The following is an 8,647-nucleotide window of genomic DNA, read 5'->3' as shown; positions in this document are numbered from 1 at the left end:
TCCAAACTAACTAAAACATCAAAAACTAAATAGAGGTGATTCAAATGCAGAGCATAGCTTTGTGTACAAAAAGGCATGAACCAACAAAACCTAAGATAAATGTAATAAAGATTTGACCTTGATCATGGCAGCATTCAAGCCTATAAGTTCACAAGCAGGATTCTAAGACTTAAACATGTTTACCTGATTGAAAACAATGCTTACTACATGAAAAACTTGCTTAATAATTCACCGTATCCAACTCTTTTATGTAGCAAGTATGCTTTGTGACAAACAAGCATGCCCACAATTCATCATACCCCAATTCTTTTAGTTACTGAGTCTACTTTGTGAGAAACGAGCATCCACACAATCCACTATAGCCAAAGGGTAAGGTTTATAAGCAACAAGTATGCCCAATTATGAGGTGAAATGCTAATAATGCTTGTTAAAATGATGCATTAAACAGGAGTGGTTCCTTTATAAGACTAAAGAGAGTACAAAGACAAATGAGCTTTACAAAATAAACAGGATATGGTGGACGCTCAAAACAAAGTACTCTCTACATGAAGAGTAGTAAGATCTTGAAGGGAACATTCCACCAGTACAAACAATTTAAAATTTGGAGTCAAGCGTTAAAGATAACACAAAGTCAAGCAAGAACAACTAATGTGTTTTACACTGATGAAGGCGATTCAAATGGAAAAACAGCTGCAATCATCTTCCTTGGGGATCAATCAGCTGAGAAAATACTGCATTTGTAGTTGCACCTTCTGAATCGTGTTCACTTACCTGAGTATGCATGCCAATGATACTTTCTTCAAGATGATCTGAATAAGGAACACGTAAAGGAATCTCATCAATTCGATTGGTGCTATTTTCATCTGGATCACTCAGCCTTGCAGTCTCCTGGAGTTGAAGAGCATACTCCAAGTTCCATAAAACATCCCCCATGGATGGCCTGTCAATACCTTGGTCTGCCAAGCACTTTTCAGCTGTTTCTCCAAATTTTCTCAAAGAGTTAGAATTGATGCTTCCAACAAGCTTAGGATCAATTATTTGGTCAAGCATGCCTCTTTTCTGCCAATGCATAGACCACTCTGCTATGTTTACTTGGTCCCTTGGCAGCGCAGGATTAATGGCTGGTCTAGCACATAGTACCTCCATTAGAACTACTCCAAAAGAATAGACATCAGATTTTTCAGTCAGCTGTTGCCTTCTAAAGTACTCAGGATCAAGGTATCCAAAGCTACCCTTGACAACAGTGCTCACGTGGGTCTGGTCCAGAGTAGGCCCAGTCTTCGAAAGCCCAAAATCTGCCACCTTGGCCACAAAATTTTCGTCTAATAGAATGTTTGTTGTCTTCACATCACGATGAATAATACCCTGATCGGCTCCAGTGTGAAGGTAATGAAGACCCCTCGCAGACCCTATGCATATATCAAGCCTCTGTTTCCATGACAAAGTAGGAAGATCAGACCCATATAAATGACTCCTGAGAGGTCCATTTGCCATATATTCATACACCAAAATCATCTCACAACGCTCCTCACAGAATCCGATAAGAGAAACAAGATGACGATGACGAAGCTTAGAGAGCATTTCAATTTCAGTACGAAATTCAGCAATCCCCTGTTCTGAGCTTGGATTACCCCGTTTGATTGCAACTTTGGTGCCATCTTCAAGGACACCCTCAAATACCTTTCCAAACCCACCTACACCAAGTATTAATGTTTCATCAAAGTTTTTAGTAGCTTCTTGTATCTCTGCAAATGTGAAGTGACGACCAAGACTTGAAGGTACAGAAGAACCATGGCTCCCTGCGGATTGCTTGCTTTCTTTGCTTCCTATTGTCTCTGAATTTCCACCATGTAGAGGGAGAGGCAACCAAGTTGTAGACGTACTTTTTGTATGAGAGTTTCGACACTTAAAGACCAAGAAAATTACTGTTAGCAACCCCAGAGCTGCAAAAGCACCTACAACAGACCCAACTATTGGACCAAGCTTGCTTTTCTTCTTTCCTGTCATAGACCCATTTGGAGAAAACGATCCAGCAAGACTCTTGTCAGAGTTGCTCATCTTCATAATTTCCAGCCCATTTAATATGGCATTGTTAACTGAATCTACTGTCCCACTGGGAGGCCCAATTCTGACATAGAGATTGCTTGATCCAGAGGACTTGGCCACAAAGTCTCTATAAAGAGGCTGTGCCAGGGTATTTGTTAACTTTGAGATATCAAAGTTCCGGATTGCAATGTCCCTGTTAATATATACATTGAAGTATAACAGATTAAGTGCTTTGCTCACAAAGTCACAGAAATGCAAGCGAATGAAATATTCATAATCGGGGTCTACAGAAAACTTCCAAGAAATATTGAATTGGGAATTTACTGTGTCTGAGTTGGCCATTTCCTGAAGTGTGTCATATACCATTGGAGGAGCAATATCTTTGGTAACTAGACTTGTGTACTGTATTGTGCCACTTGTATTAGCACTTTTGGCAGCATTGCTGAGAACAAGGAATCCTGTATCTGGTTGCCAGTGTCTCGAAAGGGAGTCATTCTCCGGTTTAATCTCAGGTCCGCCCATGTTGAGTCTGTACACTGATTCTAAAGCATGTGAGGATGGATCCTCAGAAGTTGGGTAAGAGGGTACAGATTGAGGTGTGTTTGACAGTAGATTAGGTGGAACAGAAACAACTTCTATGGCATTAATAAATGCTAGGGAGTTGTTTGAAGGAATAAAGCTAAGGACCAAAGTATTTGAAGCTAAATTGATTAAATATTCCTTAGACACAGCCGAGCCATTCTGGACCCTAAAATTGTTCAAGAGACCAAATTCTTCAGTTGCTACAGAAAAAATTGCAGAGGCTAGATTATACTTTTGATAAGAGAAAGGAAATAAATGTAATCGTACCCAGTGCATGCCCTTGTCCTGAATTCTGAATGTGTAGGTGGCCTCTGTAGTGAATACTCGGGCTGTCAAATAGATATCGGTCAGGTTACCTGAATTGGAAGCTGTGGTGTTGGCAAATATAGATTCCTTAGCAGTTATGGACACGGAGGAAGAGCGAGAATCTGAGCTGAAGGTCCTACTGCCAAGATTTGTGTCCTTGTTTGATCCACAATCTATAAGGTAGTTGTCCGTTGGAATGAAATCAGCATCAGATTTTGAATTGTTAATTGAGAATACAAACAAAAACACAAAGAACCACAAAATAAATCCCATCTCTTTTCTCTGCTGGACAATTGCGCCTCTTTAATTTTACCCTCCTTTTTCCTTTGCCAAACAAGAGAAAGAGGGGAAATCAGAGTTGCAGCTCCACAGGCACCGAAAATTTTGTCTGTTGTAAGGAAAGCCCTCCAACGACAAATCTTCTGTCCTTCGGATTGTTGCAGGTTTCAACATATATCCATATCCACTTGTGTTGCAAATCCTGCGAAGAGCTGAAACTATTGGGATTTTGCCATATGCTATCACAGGGTAATTTCTTGAAGAGGTGTGTGAACGGAGGGTTTTCCTTATTGATAGAGATAAGGTGATTACTACTACAATTCAGGGTTAGTCCAGAGCTAATTCCTCGCTGGAGATTTTTCAAGCCAAGGGCTCACTAGGTTTTCAAATCAAAAGGACAAATCTCCATTGTAGTGCATAGATTAGAATTGCTTACCTCTAGCCAACTTCTCATAATATCTTTTACATACATGACGCCCCCATCTTTCACCTCCTTTCTACACAGATTGGATACAAGGATTGAAGTTAAAGCTGAAACTATTACAATTCTCCCATATGGAGAACTGCGAGCTATGAACCGGTATGAAGCAGCTGGGTTTTCATTATTCCAGAGAATTTTATGCTTACTCCCTTGAGGAGAGTTTTTAAGCCCAATCCTCACCAGAACAAAATCAAAGAGGCAAAATCGTAGTTATGGTGCATAGATTAGAATTACTTATCTCTAGGCAACCGCTTGAAACGCCATCTTTCAGATAGTTATGGCCGCCGTCTTTAGCCTCCTATCGAGTTCCCACAGAGATTTGACACCTAGAGTGAAATTGGAGCCAGCCCAATTACAGCCTTGAGCGGGTCTACGAAACCATTCAGAAGAGGGAAACCAGAACCCCTTAAAAAAATTTCAACCAATATATATTGGTTTCATATTTATATAAAACCTCAATTGGAGCCCGTTCTTTCAATAAAAGCAAGGCTTAAAATTTTCGCATGAAGCTCTTTCTATTTGTCACCGCGCTTAGCTGATTGCAGTCTTTGGACCCACATCCAAAAGATCCCCATTCACCCGGCCGGCACGCCTGTCCCCAAAAACACAAAAGGAAAGAAAACCATTACAATATCAAAAACCATTATAAAAAAAGATATTAGAAAACATCATATTCATCTCCAAAATCTCCTTCCACATTGATCTGGTAATGCTTATTCTTGTTCTCCAATTCCTAATCAAATCATTCTCCCTCATTTATTTCATCTTACCATTTGGCATTACAAGATTCGTAAGGGATTCAGGATTTGTACACGAGGCAACAAGAATTGTGACTGGTAACCCACAATTGTTTAGTTTGTCTGCATTTGTTGCAGGAGCAACTAACTTAATTGTTTTGAGATACGCAACAATACATTATTGGTGTAGAGGTCGGGGAAATATTTGGTGGGTTACAGGAAGAAAATCAGATATACTTTGAATGAAACTAAATTGATTATCTTGTTGCGACTTCGGAATGGTCAGCAATGGTGGAAGGAGTTCAAATCAACATATGTAATACTGCCGGCCGCTTGTTTAAACATGGACTCTTTCAATCAACAATGCCCACCCACATTAACGGATGAAATATAAAATTAATCGGCAAAAATGTCAATTTCAACATTAAATTTTAATGTCATCTTCGTGTGTTTTCCGTTATTGTTACAGTCGCCAAGTGCTGTATGAGGTAATTCATACTTTATGAACTCGTTGAATATCTTATAAATATCTAGATTCTTTGTATTGAATGTCTAGAAAGTATTTAAATTTAGCGTCTGGAAGATTCTACACTTATAAAGTTCCAATTTTTTAAATATATATTTTAATAAATTTATTAAAAACTTATGTGTGGGGGAGAAGTCACTATATAATATTAATATTAAATAATGAATAATAATAATAACAAGTGCCCCTGGTGCTCTGGAGTCCGGTGGGAACACAGAGCTAAAACTATGCATGTTTTTTTAAAAGTTTAGAGTATGTTAAAACATTAAAGCATAGAGACATGGTTGAATAGAAAACATAAAAGCAAATAGATATATTGGTAATATATTTCGAAAATGTTGGAAACAGTTTTGGTTTTGCTAATTGCATAGAAGGATTTTATATACAACTATCTAGACATAGATTTAATGATGACTGACACGTCAACTTACTTACATTTTATGTAGCAAAATTCTTTGACTTGTGTACGATTTGGCTATGTAGAATAGGCAGCCTAGTGCATAAGTGAGTAGTATTCAAAATACATGTATCATATTTATACATTTGTTATGTTTGAGACGTCTTCAAAACAATGTCTCTTTGGCCCAATGCATATTAGAATGTGGAGTATTGTTGAGGCTGAAACTTGAGCAATTGAAACAAAAAGTGTTTGATATTGTCGCGTATGTCATCCTTAAGTGCAAGGACCATATTTTTCCTACAATATGAAAAGTTGAGAAGGTTAGCAATGTAAAAATGAGGAAAAGAAACTATGCAAATAGTAGGAAATGAGTGGAATATTAGCTTACCATGGTGGTTTTTGTGGTGATTGAGAGAATGGAATTGTCAATTGTGAGTGTGAATGTGCCATGTATGTTGAACTTTCGCATGATGTAGACGATTGTACATAGTTGTTCTATGTACTAGTTGAAGTGAATTCTGGTAAGCTCTGGGAAGTTGTCCTCAAGTAGCTTTCCATGTAGGCAACAATCAAGAATGTTATCCTCTGTTTCATTGACACATTGGAGGTAAGGTTGGAAGTTGAATGTTGTGGTTTTGCCACAGTTGGTGCAATGAGTCTCTCCTGTGCTTGTGTTTGTGGATAATGAGACTATTTTTTGACATACAATGCATAGTGGCTGGTGTGGTGTTTGGTGGACATTCTTCATTCGTAGTGTTCCTATAACTTGAAAGTGAATAGGAGAAGTCAGTAAATGTATTTGTAATTTGTTGAGTCCTCTAGATAGTAGTGTGGAATGTGTGTGCGTTGTATGATTAATTACCTATAGCTTTGTTTCTATCAGATGTTGTAGTGTATTTTTCATGCATTGATCATTGAGCAGATCGATAAATGTGGACTGGCTTGATCATAGTATCGCTGAGCCTCTTGGACCGCTGTGGATTACATTTTTGAGTAGTAGTAGTAGTGGTGTTGGTTTTGTAGAAGATGCATAGATATCCTATAGGTTTTTGTAGGCATAGCTGTGGTTTTGGAAGACTCAGAGCCACGATAATGAGTATGTTGTTAGTCATTGGAATTATTTGAAATTGTAGAGCATTTGATGGAAATGAATTTTAATTTTGAAATCTATATCTTATAGTTGCGGTGTCGAAAGGGAGCTCTCCGTCTCTCATTTGTAGCTGGAACTATTGTGCTGCCTGCTGATGGGATGTGACTAGAATGCCTAGGATTCTAATTGGATATGTATTTGGTGATTGTATTAGCTGTGAGATTTTTGTGTCTGGTGCTAGCTTTTGTTGCTTGCATATTGTAGTAATTTTTTGAATCTGGGTTTCTAAAGTGAGTTGTAAGCAGTATTCAATGTCCCCTTTTTCAGAATCTAATTTTTTGTTTATTTTGAACTTCTCCATATGGATGCTTGTGCCAGGAGTTAGCTGATGCAACTATTTGTCAATCAATTTGTTGGTGATGTTTATTGTTATGGTCTTTTGAGCATCTCTATAAATCATATCTATGTGTACAATTGGTGATCCTTGCTAGCTTGAGGAGCTGACTTGTAAGCTGGTCCATATGTTATGAGTATGTCACCATCAAATATGCTTCCTGATTGTGTTGTGCAAATGTCAAATATGGTAGAAGGTTTGGATGCTTCTACCTTTTTTCTATATATAGAAATGTGTTTGTGTTAGAAGTTTGGTGATTCTAATGTGTATGTGTTCAAATGTGTTTGAAATTCACTGCCATTCTTTGTCAGTATACTTACTTTTTCTGCTTGCTTTCTTGTTGATTGTCCAATGGTTGTGTGGTATGTTTGGTTTCCATGGTCTACAAGAAATAATCAATAGAATAAAATTAGTAACTTCTATGTTTAGTTGGATCATGGTAGTTGGAAGATGATAGATATAAGAGGAAGTTGCATGTTGATTTGCTATGGTTGTATGCATAGTACTACTGCATAGTGATTAGTCCAAAATGCATACATAACAATGGTCTAAATTGTTTGAATGTTGATGTTGCGTATCCAAATGTGGTCAACCATGCTTGCAACATGTGTTGTTGGCCTGTTTACTATGAACAATAACCTATGATCATTCATAAACTATTGCTATTGCAATTGTGCTTTTGTTGATTTCGACATGTCAATGTTGAAGTGTCCTACAATGATCAATTTTGAATCTATTGGCAAGTTGCCTGTGATGGTTTCTATGAGGTTGAAAAAGTCATTCATTGGTGCATTTGGTGCAAGGTAAAAATTTGTTATTCGTAAAAGAATTTGGTTGTGCAAAATGTCAGTTGTTATTGATTCGAGGTGTCTTGTTGCAAATGTTTCTATTTTTTGTAATGTGTTATTTCTGCTACAATAGGTTAGTAGTCCATGTATAGCGAATGAAGGGTACAAATGGAAACTTTTGTTTAGTAATTGAAGCTTTTCTGCTTTGCTTGTTTGAGTTTCTTGCAAGCATAGTATGGTTGTAGCTAGCGAGTCATGGCCATGAGCTATTTTTTGTTCATGTGATGGTAGGCTTCTTGTGTTTAGAGTGCATATTATGATTTTGTCTAATGCCATACCAAATAGGCTATGTTCTAGTGTCTAGTAAGATGATGTTTGTAGGCGGTGCATCTCAACTTTGACTTTTTGGGACAATTTTAGATTGTGGTGTTGTAGCCTATGAATCAAGTATAATAATTGGATGTCTCTTACACGTGATAGAGCAGTATAGACTAGCCCACGCTGGTAGACTCAGTGAGGGTCAAACACAACTGCATCCATTGTTAGTCCCCATGCTCTGTGAATGATTCTTGCACATGCAAGTTGAATAGGGTATTGTGAGCAAGTGATGATTTTCAATGTTGTTTTGAGTTTTCAAGTTATTCTCATTATTGGTGTCCATGAGTGTGAGATGGAATCTATATATAAATTGTGCATTTGTTGTAAGCATACTCTTCCAACATAAGGATCACAAAACTCCATCCAAATGATGTCATGGTGGTGTGTTGTATGGAGTTGGAAAATTCCATCAGTGCCGTTAACAAGGACATCTTGTGTGTCGAGGTTTCCTGCAATGAGTTCTATGAGAATGCCTAGTTTTACAAAGATTGTAGTTGGTAATGTTATTTTCTCAACTCGCTAGGGGAAAGTGTCTATTGTTGTGTCTATGTGGTCAATGGCTTCTAGGAGATATAGTCTCGTGGGCAAGTACTCTAAGATGGTTTTGTTATGCTCATCAACTATTGAGTTGCATTGGAAT

At 37.8% G+C, this 8,647-nt stretch overlaps 1 pseudogene across 1 annotated transcript; it reads right to left on the bottom strand.

Moving 5' to 3' along the window:
• Positions 1–399: 399 nt before the first annotated feature.
• LOC149577116 (receptor-like protein kinase THESEUS 1 pseudogene) lies at positions 400–4,790 on the bottom strand (annotated as a pseudogene). Its single transcript, XR_016362774.1, has 2 exons — positions 4,465–4,790; positions 400–4,286 (listed from the first exon to the last, which is right to left on the bottom strand). The product of XR_016362774.1 is annotated as a receptor-like protein kinase THESEUS 1 pseudogene (transcript).
• Between the last annotated feature and the right edge of the window lie 3,857 nt (positions 4,791–8,647).

This window comes from Cupressus sempervirens, chromosome 1 (genome assembly GCF_028749045.1).
Source record: "Cupressus sempervirens isolate cs-2001-9-10 chromosome 1, ASM2874904v1, whole genome shotgun sequence".
In the NCBI taxonomy this organism is placed as follows: domain Eukaryota; kingdom Viridiplantae; phylum Streptophyta; class Pinopsida; order Cupressales; family Cupressaceae; genus Cupressus; species Cupressus sempervirens.
Note: the sequence above shows the minus strand (reverse complement) of the source record. Positions and strands in the feature narration are given on the sequence as shown.